At 34.3% G+C, this 13128-nt stretch overlaps 1 protein-coding gene across 1 annotated transcript in view; it reads right to left on the bottom strand.

Annotated features, from left to right (window-relative positions):
• Positions 1 to 13128, bottom strand: part of gpm6bb (glycoprotein M6Bb) — a 50536-nt gene that overhangs the window by 36937 nt on the left and 471 nt on the right. The window lies entirely within an intron of this gene.

Here is a 13128-nt window from a genome sequence, read left to right as displayed (position 1 = left end):
TTTGTTTTTAAAGTCCTAAATGGATCAGCTCCAAAATATCTCTCTGAACTTTTGAAATTAAATAACTCTGCAAGATCATTAAGGTCCTCTAATCAAAGATTGCTGATGGTTCCGAGATCTAGACTTGACCGTGCTTTTTCTATTATTGGTCCAAAATTGTGGAATAGATCTTTAAGACTAGTATCCACAGAGTCTGAAGTTAAATCTAAGTTGAAAACGTACTTTTTCTCTAAGGCCTACAACTGTATTTGAATTTTAACATTGATTTTTAAAGATTTCAAATTAGTGTTTCCGATGTAAACTCCCTTTATTATTGCATTATTATATTAATTCATTCATTTATCCTCTTGTACAGCACAATGGCCAACTACTGTTGTACTTATTGTGCTATATAAATAACATTTTGATTGATTTTTTTGATTGATTGATCACCATAATGGTGATCACTGTTTCCTTTAGTTGGACAGTTTGATTGTAATAGTGTTTACCAAAATACATAATTTACTGCAAATGCCCCCCCCCCCCCCCAAAAAAAAGACAATCGGGTGATTTCACTTTCATCATGTCCAACTAAATGAAACACTGATCACCATAATGATGACCAAATATTTTCAATAAAACATCAACATTTAAACCTCTGTTAATTCATAAAAAGAACTGTAGACAAATGATAGAAATAAAGTTAGTCTGGTTTGTAATAAAAGAGATTTAATGTCTTTTCAGTTGATTTCGTCTAATGGTGCGTTCACACCAGACGCGAATGAAGCGTTAAGCGCGTTAATTTAAATGTTAAGTCAATGCAAAGACGCGACGCAAATTGAGTGTTTCGGGCATTTGAGGCACAATCTGAACTTTAGCAAATATTCGCCCCGCGTTAACCAATCAGGAGCTTGCTCTAGTAGTGATGTGATTACGACGTAGCTAGCGGAGGCAGAAATCCGAAACAACAATGGAGGACAAAATCATCGTTGCTGTATGTGGATACCTGGAGCTGTACGATACATCTTCGTACTTTTATAGAAACAGGAATAAAAAGGATTATGCTTGGAAGAAAGTAAGGAGGTCAGACAATCTGGGAAGTTGAAAAAAACGCTCTTTACTCAATTTGTCAACTACGCGCAAATAGTGTGATTTATTCGCGCAAGTCGCGTCTGGTGTGAACGCCCCATAAGGCTGTGGCTGGAAGTGAGTTATAGTTTCTCTTTCCTTCAGTGATTGTGCTCGTTATCATCAGGTGTCTTCAATAATTGAACAATCATCACTCAATCAATTAAGTATCTAAGTACTGTATTACGGTACTTCAATGTAAAGAAGACAGTATGAATCTACTTGAAAGAATTAAGTATCTAATTAACTAACACTGCTTCAGTGTTACTTTTAATATCTTGCTGCTGGTTCCCATATGAACTCCGAATGGTGTTAATTTGTGTATCAGTTACTTTACAACTTTGAATGATATTCATCCAATCAGAATTTTGAGCCTGAACTCTATAGTCCCAATCACATCCTTTCATTCATATGATTGACAGGTCTTCTACCACCTGTTGAAATGTCTAATCGAAGGCTTGATTCTCTCTAACGCTGACCCAGAAACCTAAAAATGACTGATTGTTGTTTACAACAGTCCTGGTTCCTGTTCTTGGCGTACAGCAATGTAAATAGGTCAACCGGGAAAAACATATTGATTTATTTCCACAGTTTCCCATCGATACAGTCAGTATCAAGAGAGTACACTAATGCTAAATGATGTCATGGAAAAAGTGTACACTGAATATGTGCTGTAATGTACTGTGAATCATTTCAGCGAGGCTTTCATCAAATGAGTAATTTCAGCACGTTCTTTAAATATAAAATGAATGTTTGCCCTTTAAGCCTTTTCACTGACATTTGGATTGGAAAGGCCAAACCACTGAAGTCTAAGATAGGCAACTAATTAATAAAGTTGTGACGAACACTTTTGAGCTCTTGCCAACTCCATCACGTGGCTCTGAAATGATTCAGGGCAGCGCCGCAAATTCGACTCGCTCTTGCCCCTCTTGTCTTCTGAATGGTCCTTTGATGCCTAAATGTGAGGGAAATTGGCCATGCTTGAGCAAGCACTCCCACTCGGCACCGCCGCTTCCATATTATTTCATATCACAATTCACAAGTGCTCCTCTTTGTGTGCACTGTGATTATGAACAGAAACAAATAAACATGATGGACAGGACCAGTGAACTACTTTTGGGAGGAGATGAAGATTATAGGAGCAACAACCTAAGCAGGACATATCATGCCATATTTGTTACTTTAGCGTTACGGCGGAAGGTCAAATACTTTTGCTTTGAACTTTCCATCACCAAACCTCGAACAACAGGGACTCCCAAAAATATTTAAAATAAAATCAGTTTATTGAAATAACCCGATTTACCGGGTTATTATGCGAAAGACAGAACGCAGGTTAGGGTGTTTACATGCCATTACACGAAATCAGGGTAACTGGCAAAAATCTAGGTCGGTCAATCGATTTATTCTTATGCCGTTTATTACTTTACTTGTTTTGTTACTGGATGAATCAGCGTTTTTGAACAAATCTCATGAATGAATGAATCAATGATTCACTCATAAACACTTCACTTGTTTCATTACTGGATGAATCAGCGTTTTTGAACAAATCTCATGAATGAATGAATCAATGATTCACTCATAAAGACTTCACTTGTTTTGTTACTGGATGAATCAGCGTTTTTGAACAAATCCCTTGAATGAATGATTCAATGATTCACTCATAAAGACTTCACTTGTTTTGTTACTGGATGAATCAGCATTTTTGAACAAATCTCATGAATGAATGATTCAATGACTCACTCATAAACACTTCAATTGTTTCATTACTGGATGAATCAGCGTTTTTGAACAAATCTCATGAATGAATGATTCAATGACTCACTCATAAATACTTTACTTGTTTCATTACTGGATGAATCAGCGTTTTTGAACAAATCTCATGAATGAATGATTCAATGACTCACTTATAAATACTTTACTTGTTTCGTTACTGGATGAATCAGCGTTTTTGAACAAATCTCATGAATGAATGATTCAATGACTCACTCATAAAGACTTCACTTGTTTTGTTACTGGATGAATCAGCGTTTTTGAACAAATCTCATGAATGAATGAATCAATGATTCACTCATAAAGACTTCACTTGTTTTGTTACTGGATGAATCAGCGTTTTTGAACAAATCCCTTGAATGAATGATTCAATGACTCACTCATAAATACTTCACTTGTTTTATTACTGGATGAATCAGCATTTTTGAACAAATCTCATTAATGAATGATTCAATGACTCACTCATAAAGACTTCACTTGTTTCATTACTGGATGAATCAGCGTTTTTGAACAAATCTCATGAATGAATGATTCAATGACTCACTCATAAAGACTTCAATTGTTTCATTACTGGATGAATCAGCGTTTTTGAACAAATCTCATGAATGAATGATTCAATGACTCACTCATAAACACTTCAACTTGTTTCATTACTGGATGAATCAGCGTTTTTGAACAAATCTCATGAATGAATGATTCAATGACTCACTCATAAACACTTCAATTGTTTCATTACTGGATGAATCAGAGTTTTTGAACAAATCTCATGAATGAATGATTCAATGACTCACTCATAAATACTTTACTTGTTTCGTTACTGGATGAATCAGAGTTTTTGAACAAATCTCATGAATGAATGATTCAATGACTCACTCATAAATACTTTACTTGTTTCGTTACTGGATGAATCAGAGTTTTTGAACAAATCTCATTAATGAATGATTCAATGACTCACTCATAAATACTTCACTTGTTTTATTTACTTGAAGTCCCTCTGAGATTTTAATATATAAAATATTTAATATAAAAACATTAACACATTTTTATGTTCCCGGTTCTCTGATTAATGGTCACATGACATGGAGGTAGCATAATAAAACATTTAAATATTATATGTTTTATTTTGATTATTATTTAAAATGTTTTGTTTGTTTTAATTTTATATTTTTAGCTTTTTCATGAACTCCAGTTAATAATACCCAGGCTCAGCAGACCAATGGCAAGCAACCTCCCCAAGGTTCACCTCAAGTGTTAAGGGTCAAAGGTCAAGCTAACATATGTCATAACAGGTTGAAATTCATAGAAAATGAAACTCAAATGTGTTGCGTAACACGAGAATGAACCTCACTGGTTCTTGCTGAAGCTCTCAGATTTCATTAAAATATCTTCATTTGTGTTTCGAAAATAAAAGTCTCCCAGGTTTGGAACAGCATGAGGATGAGAAAATGATGACAAGATTTTAAATTCTGGATAAACTAACCCTTTAAAGTCAACATGAAATGCCATTTGCAACCCATTTAACTTCTATAATGTGATGCATTTTTGATCGAAACTGATCATAAAATTGAATCAAATAAATCAAATTTATTGGGAAAAAAATGGGTGTTACGTATCTGGAAGGTCAGGAGAATTTCAGATGTGGAGCATTTTGATAAAAGATTACAGCATTTTTCTTTGGAACAAAGTGCACTGATGAACCGTCATGCACAATAAGACAAGAAACATGGGTTATGGAAAAGTGTAAATTAGGATTTAATGTTGACTTTAGGAAAACCACACTGACACATCGCAGGAGAGAGACATTAGCCGACACAAATAGATGACATATTTCTTCAAAAACATGACACACTATGAAACAACCACCAAATCAAACAACATAAATACAACCACACCCAGAGATTTTAATTATATAAACTCTCCTGTGAATCAAATCAAAACATTTCTATTACAAGCCAATGTGATGCTCATGCTGGTCTGGATGTTGTAAACACTGAGGCAGCGCTGGCAAAATGTAAATGCTTAAAAGTGACTAAATCTTTCCAGGAGTCCATTATGTTCGTGCTTAAAAAATGACTTTCCACAAGAGATCGAAAACAGCCACAGAAAGAACTGAGGCTAGAGTTCAGATTCTGGCTTGTTGTGATCTGTTCTAACTCACTGTTAAGCAATTTTAGGTTTATTTATAAAGCACATTTCAAAGTAATGTGCTATACAAAAAAAATATTCATAAAAAGGTTCAAAGAAATAAAAAAAAAAATACAATGTAAAGAAGTGTAAGTTCACAATGCTGTGCAAAAAATATATATATTAAATTGTTAAATAATTAAAATGGGGTGTACCACAAAGACAAATAAATAGACAAACTTATCTAATGCGATGTCTTTGCAGGCTGCATACAACCACTAACATACAACGACAAGATCTGTGTTCCGATTCAATTACAAATGATTCGTATGAACCAGTTCTTTTAATGAGTTAGTCAAAAAGACTCAAGAACGTACAAGTTGCCATTTGAATCAAAGTGAATTAGTGAATTAACCCTGAAATTCCACTGTGAGCATGTTTACATGCACACCAATATGCTGATAACTACCAAAAATCAGTTTATTGAAATAACCCGATTTACCGGTTTACATGCGAAAGACAGAACGCAGGTTAGGGTGTTTAAATGCTCGGAGAAATCATGGTAATTGGCAAAAATCTAGGTCAGTTGATCGATTTATTCACACGGCGTTTATTACTTTACTTGTTTCGTTACTGCATGAATCAGCGTTTTTGAACAAATCTCATGAATTTGAATGAATGATTCAATGACTCACTCATAAAGATTTCACTTGTTTCAATACTGGATAAATCAGCGTTTTTGAACAAATCTCTTGAATGAATGATTCAATGACTCACTCATAAAGATTTCACTTGTTTCAATACTGGATAAATCAGCGTTTTTGAACAAATCTCTTGAATGAATGATTCAATGACTCACTCATAAAGATTTCACTTGTTTCATTACTGGATAAATCAGCGTTTTTGAACAAATCTCTTGAATGAATGATTCAATGACTCACTCATAAAGACTTCACTTGTTTCATTACTGGATGAATCAGCGTTTTTGAACAAATCTCTTGAATGAATGATTCAATGACTCACTCATAAAGACTTCACTTGTTTCATTACTGGATGAATCAGCGTTTTTGAACAAATCTCTTGAATGAATGATTCAATGACTCACTCATAAAGACTTCACTTGTTTCATTACTGGATGAATCAGCGTTTTTGAACAAATCTCTTGAATGAATGATTCAATGACTCACTCATAAAGACTTCACTTGTTTCATTACTGGATAAATCAGCGTTTTTGAACAAATCTCTTGAATGAATGATTCAATGACTCACTCATAAACACTTCACTTGTTTCAATACTGGATAAATCAGCGTTTTTGAACAAATCTCTTAAATGAATGATTCAATGACTCACTTATAAACACTTCACTTGTTTCAATACTGGATAAATCAGCGTTTTTGAACAAATCTCTTGAATGAATGATTCAATGACTCACTCATAAACACTTCACTTGTTTCAATTACTGGATAAATCAGCGTTTTTGAACAAATCTCTTGAATGAATGATTCAATGACTCACTCATAAACACTTCACTTGTTTCATTACTGGATAAATCAGCGTTTTTGAACAAATCTCTTGAATGAATGATTCAATGACTCACTCATAAACACTTCACTTGTTTCATTACTGGATAAATCAGTGTTTTTGAACAAATCTCTTGAATGAATGATTCAATGACTTACTCATAAACACTTCACCTGTTTCATTACTGGATAAATCAGCGTTTTTGAACAAATCTCTTGAATGAATGATTCAATGACTCACTCATAAACACTTCACTTGTTTCAATACTGGATAAATCAGCGTTTTTGAACAAATCTCTTGAATGAATGATTCAATGACTCACTCATAAAGATTTCACTTGTTTCATTACTGGATAAATCAGCGTTTTTGAACAAATCTCTTGAATGAATGATTCAATGACTCACTCATAAAGACTTCACTTGTTTCATTACTGGATGAATCAGCGTTTTTGAACAAATCTCTTGAATGAATGATTCAATGACTCACTCATAAAGACTTCACTTGTTTCATTACTGGATGAATCAGCGTTTTTGAACAAATCTCTTGAATGAATGATTCAATGACTCACTCATAAAGACTTCACTTGTTTCATTACTGGATGAATCAGCGTTTTTGAACAAATCTCTTGAATGAATGATTCAATGACTCACTCATAAACACTTCACTTGTTTCAATACCGGATAAATCAGCGTTTTTGAACAAATCTCTTGAATGAATGATTCAATGACTCACTCATAAACACTTCACTTGTTTCAATACTGGATAAATCAGCGTTTTTGAACAAATCTCTTGAATGAATGTTTCAATGACTCACTCATAAACACTTCACTTGTTTCAATACTGGATAAATCAGCGTTTTTGAACAAATCTCTTGAATGAATGATTCAATGACTCACTCATAAACACTTCACTTGTTTCATTACTGGATAAATCAGCGTTTTTGAACAAATCTCTTGAATGAATGATTCAATGACTCACTCATAAACACTTCACTTGTTTCATTACTGGATAAATCAGCGTTTTTGAACAAATCTCTTGAATGAATGATTCAATGACTCACTCATAAACACTTCACCTGTTTCATTACTGGATAAATCAGCGTTTTTGAACAAATCTCTTGAATGAATGATTCAATGACTCACTCATAAACACTTCACTTGTTTCAATACTGGATAAATCAGCGTTTTTGAACAAATCTCTTGAATGAATGATTCAATGACTCACTCAGAAACACTTCACTTGTTTCATTACTGGATAAATCAGCGTTTTTGAACAAATCTCTTGAATGAATGATTCAATGACTCACTCAGAAACACTTCACTTGTTTCATTACTGGATGAATCAGCGTTTTTGAACAAATCTCTTGAATGAATGATTCAATGACTCACTCAGAAACACTTCACTTGTTTCATTACTGGATGAATCAGCGTTTTTGAACAAATCTCATGAATGAATGATTCAACGACTCACTCATAAAGACTTCACTTGTTTCATTACTGGATGAATCAGTGTTTTTGAACAAATCTCTTGAATGAATGATTCAACGACTCACTCATAAACACTTCACTTGTTTCATTACTGGATGAATCAGCGTTTTTGAACAAATTTCTTGAATGAATGATTCAATAACATACATTTTAAGTTATTTGTCGCCACCTACTGGTGTAACAATATAATTGATACAATCGTTATTTGAAGCATCAAGTTACTTTCAAAGGTGATTTGCTCTATTTTGATCCCTACAATAGACATCAGTGTTTATATTGAAACTTTTATCCAGTTCTTTAACGGTGATAATTTGAATATTTGTAACACAGATACTATGTGGTTGAATACACTGTTTATGAAGCTGTTTCATACCTAAACAAGACAACAACTCTCTCTGGCTCAGTGGCGGCGCCAATGCATATTTCACTGTTTCGGTGTGATTATGTAAAGGTTTAACAGATGTAGAAGAATTGTTGTCATTTAGGAATGAGATTGCATGGGTGTTTCAATAGTGTTGCCACACACGTTATTAAGCATAATCGGATTAAGAAGACTCATTATTTTGTGAGAAACACTCACATTCTGTATAACACAAAAACAGCCATTCATAAATCTGTAAAATATCCACAGAATCAAACGTCTATCATTAGAGTAACAGTAAGGCCTGTGAGTTTGTCTAACTATAGATTGCATGCAGCTGCAGCGCAGGACTCACTTCATTGAAGGAGGCCCCTCATTCACTGGCTTTATTCTCTTCAGGACGTCCCAACGCACTGGACCTACTTCACGTTAACAGTCTCTGGAGTCACACAAAGACACGGCCAATGAACTAGATGCACAAAGCCAGTGCTGTGAGCGAGAACAAACCAATGCTCTCTCTCTCACGCATTCTCACACTGTCAGCTGCGACGGGCCGAATCAAGCCGGTTCTGTTTTTGTCTGCTTTTCCGTTCCTGCCACATTTCTGGAGAACTCGAAACACACGCCTCAGTTCATGCCATAAAATACAAAGGATGAAACGATGTCGACTTAACGAGGAAACGCTTTTGTACTTCAAAGAGTAAATAAAAACAAGATGTTATCACCAACAAGCATTCAAAGCAATAATTCAGCAAATTAACTCATTTCAAACCTGTAAGTTGTTATTTTCTCAATAGAACATCTTCAAAACATCTACCTTTCTTTTCCAAGGAAGAAAATTACAGCACACAGGTTTGGAAACAACTCTGAGGTGAGTAAGTAATGACAGAAGTAATGAACTATTGCTTTAAAGGATTAGCTCACTTCTGAATGAAAATTTCCTGATAATTTACTCTCCTCCATGTCATCCAAGATGTTCATGTCTTTCTTTCGTCATTTGAAAAGAAATTAAGGATTCTGAGGAAAACATTCCAGGATTTTTCTCCATATATGCTCCTTTCCAACATGATTACGTCATGCGTGGAGCATCACAGAGCAGTGCAAGACGAGCATTTGTGGTTAAAAGTATATAATGTTTATTTTTTTAAGAAAATGTCCGATGGTTTCTCTAGATAAGACTCTTATTCCTCGTCTGGGATCATGTAGAGCTCTTTGAAGCTGCACTGAAACTGACATTTGGACCTTCAACCCGTTGAACCCCAGTGAAGTCCACTATATGGAGAAAAATCCTGGAATGTTTTCCTTAATTTCTCTTCAACTGAAGAAAGAAAGACATGAACATCTTGGATGACATGGAGAAGAGTAAATTATCAGGAAATTTTCAATTTAAATTCAGCATGAAATGGAAGTTGTGCTCCTCTTTTCTTCCCTATTGTGACGTATATCCAAGTGAAACTGCTTCGCAAACAAGAACAAATGTAGGTTTGTTCTTGTTTGTGAAGTCATCAGAGAAGAGAAGAGATGTCGCTACAAAAGGGAGGGGAAGTTAATATAATAAACACTGCGAAATATATCATAATGACTACTAGATATGCTATAGTGATTGTGTTGAAACTAAAAACAGGTTAATCGGATAACCAAGTGATGAGACAGATTCCTGAGGTCTGAACGAGACAGACAGAGTCTCAGTGCTACAGCCCATCTGGCCTACAGCCCTTCTTAGTGTCCCAAAGCTCATAATTCAGTCGGGAGCTTTTAAATAGTGGTAAACATCCGTGGAAGTGGCGCCTCTCTCTCCTCATCTGCCTGTTTGAGAGTGGAAACCCAGAGAGCCGACACAATACAGACAATTCTGCTCGCTCAAATCCTCCACATCTATTCAAACATGTGCAGGACATATTATACAAGACTTTATATCGAGACTAAAGCACAACTGAGGGGTCAGATACAGCTGGCGAAAACAATGCAAACTAAATGCAACTACTCATATAATCAGACTTGAAAGGGAACATAAAATGCCTCATATTTCTTTTGCTGTTGATGCCAAAGTTTTTGCATCCTACTAAACTCTTCGGTATTTTTCTGCAAAATTGGTAGAAGATTGTCAGATTAGACCAACCCGATCTCACGGCAATTTGTACGTATTTTACGAGGTGGCTAATTCGTACGACCTGACTTGTATGATTTCATACGTTTTTTGGTAAATCGCACGTATTATATGTATTTTTATGCGTCACTGGGGTTTAGACAAATCGTATGAATTTCGAATTTGTACGAATTAGCCACCTCATAAAATACGTACAAAACGGTCATGAGATTAGACAGGTGTTAACATGGACAGGTTATGTGATGCCCTCAAGCTCAAAAACCATCCACAAAATCCACACCCGTAAGACCTTCGTTCATCTTCAGAACACAAATTAAGATATTTTTGATGAAATCCGATGGCTCAGTGAGGCCTGCATAGCCAGCAATGACATTTCCTCTCTCAAGATCCATTAATGTACTAAAAACATATTTAAATCAGTTCATGTGAGTACAGTGGTTCAATATTAATATTATAAAGCCACGAGAATATTTTTGGTGCACCAAAAAAACAAAATAACGACTTATTTAGTGATGGCCGATTTCAAAACACTGCTTCAGGAAGCTTCGGAGCGTTATGAATCAGCGTGTCGAATCAGCGGTTCGGAGCGCCAAAGTCACGTGATTTCAGCAGTTTGGCGGTTTGACACGCGATCCGAATCATGATTCGACACAAAAGATTCGTAACGCTCCGAAACTTCCTGAAACAGTGTTTTGAAATCGGCCATCACTATATAAGTTGTTATTTTGTTTTTTTGGCGCACCAAAAATATTCTCGTGGCTTTATAATATTAATATTGAACCACTGTACTCACATGAACTGATTTAAATTTTTTTTAGTACATTAATGGATCTTGAGAGAGGAAATGTCATTGCTGGCTATGCAGGAGCCATCGGATTTCATCAAAAATATCTTAATTTGTGTTCTGAAGATGAACGAGTAATTAATGACAGAATTTCATTTTTGGGTGAACTAACCCTTTAAAACAAACAATCCTAACGAGGCGGACTACATTCAAATGAATGGAAAATTCAATTTTCTTAATCGCAAGTGAACCACCAGCTAACGTTCTCAGAACGTTCTCTCAAACTTATGAGCAAAAGTTCTTCCAGTAACGTTAATAGAACGTTTGTTCAAAGTTATCTTTTCTTTAATGTTCTCAAAACGTTAGCACAAAACATTATTTATACATCGTTCATGTACTGTAATGTTTTTTCTGAGACATTTTAGATGTTTTAAATGTTACTACTTGTTTCAGAATGTTCAGAGAACATTCAAAAGTAACTTTCCCATAATGTTGCAAAATTATAAATTCGAATGTTTCCTTAACGTTCGAATAACCAAGAAAACACGTTTTAAAAATGGAGTTTAGAAGTTCAGGGAACATTCAAAAGTAACGTTCCCATAATGTTGCAAAATTATAAATTTCGAATGTTTCCTAAACGTTCAGGGAACATTCAAAAATAACTTTTCATTATGTTGTAAAATTATAAAATCAAATGTTTCCTTAACGTTCGAATAACCATGAAAAAACGTTTTTAAAAATGGAAGTTTAGAACGTTCAGGGAACATTCAAAAGTAACTTTCCCATAATGTTGCAAAATTATAAATTCGAATGTTTCCTTAACGTTCGAATAACCATGAAAAACGTTTTTAAAAATGGAAGTTTAGAACGTTCAGAGAACATTCAAAAGTAACTTTCCCATAATGTTGCAAAATTATAAATTCGAATGTTTCCTTAACGTTCGAATAACCAAGAAAACACGTTTTTAAAAATGGAAGTTTAGAACGTTCAGGGAACATTCAAAAGTAACGTTCCCATAATGTTGCAAAATTATAAATTTCGAATGTTTCCTAAACGTTCAGGGAACATTTAAAAATAACTTTTCATTATGTTGTAAAATTATAAAATCAAATGTTTCCTTAACGTTCGAATAACCATGAAAAAACGTTTTTAAAAATGGAAGTTTAGAACGTTCAGGGAACATTCAAAAGTAACGTTCCCATAATGTTGCAAAATTATAAATTCGAATGTTTCCTTAACTTTCGAATAACCAAGAAAAAACGTTTTTAAAAATGGAAGTTTAGAACGTTCAGAGAACATTCAAAAGTAACTTTCCCATAATGTTGCAAAATTATAAATTCGAATGTTTCCTTAACGTCGAATAACCAAGAAAAAACGTTTTTTAAAAATGGAAGTTTAGAACGTTAACCAAAAGTAACGTTCCAAAACAAAATTATAAACGAATGTTTCCTTAACTTTCGAATAACCAAGAAAAAACGTTTTTAAAATGGAAGTTTAGAACGTTCAGAGAACATTCAAAAGTAACGTTCCCATAATGTTGCAAAATTATAAATTCGAATGTTTCCTTAACGTTCGAATAACCAAGAAAACACGTTTTTAAAAATGGAAGTTTAGAACGTTCAGGGAACATTCAAAAGTAACGTTCCCATAATGTTGCAAAATTATAAATTTCGAATGTTTCCTAAACGTTCAGGGAACATTCAAAAATAACTTTTCATTATGTTGTAAAATTATAAAATCAAATGTTTCCTTAACGTTCGAATAACCATGAAAAACGTTTTACAACATTTTAAACAAACTGAACGTTTTCGTTACTTCATGGGAACGTTATCAAAACGCTCTAATAACTTATTTTTGTTGCAACAG

This window comes from Megalobrama amblycephala, linkage group LG6, assembly GCF_018812025.1.
Source record: "Megalobrama amblycephala isolate DHTTF-2021 linkage group LG6, ASM1881202v1, whole genome shotgun sequence".
In the NCBI taxonomy this organism is placed as follows: Eukaryota; Metazoa; Chordata; class Actinopteri; order Cypriniformes; family Xenocyprididae; genus Megalobrama; species Megalobrama amblycephala.
The sequence above is the reverse complement of the archived record's forward strand: the minus strand, read 5'-3'. Positions and strand labels throughout refer to the sequence as shown.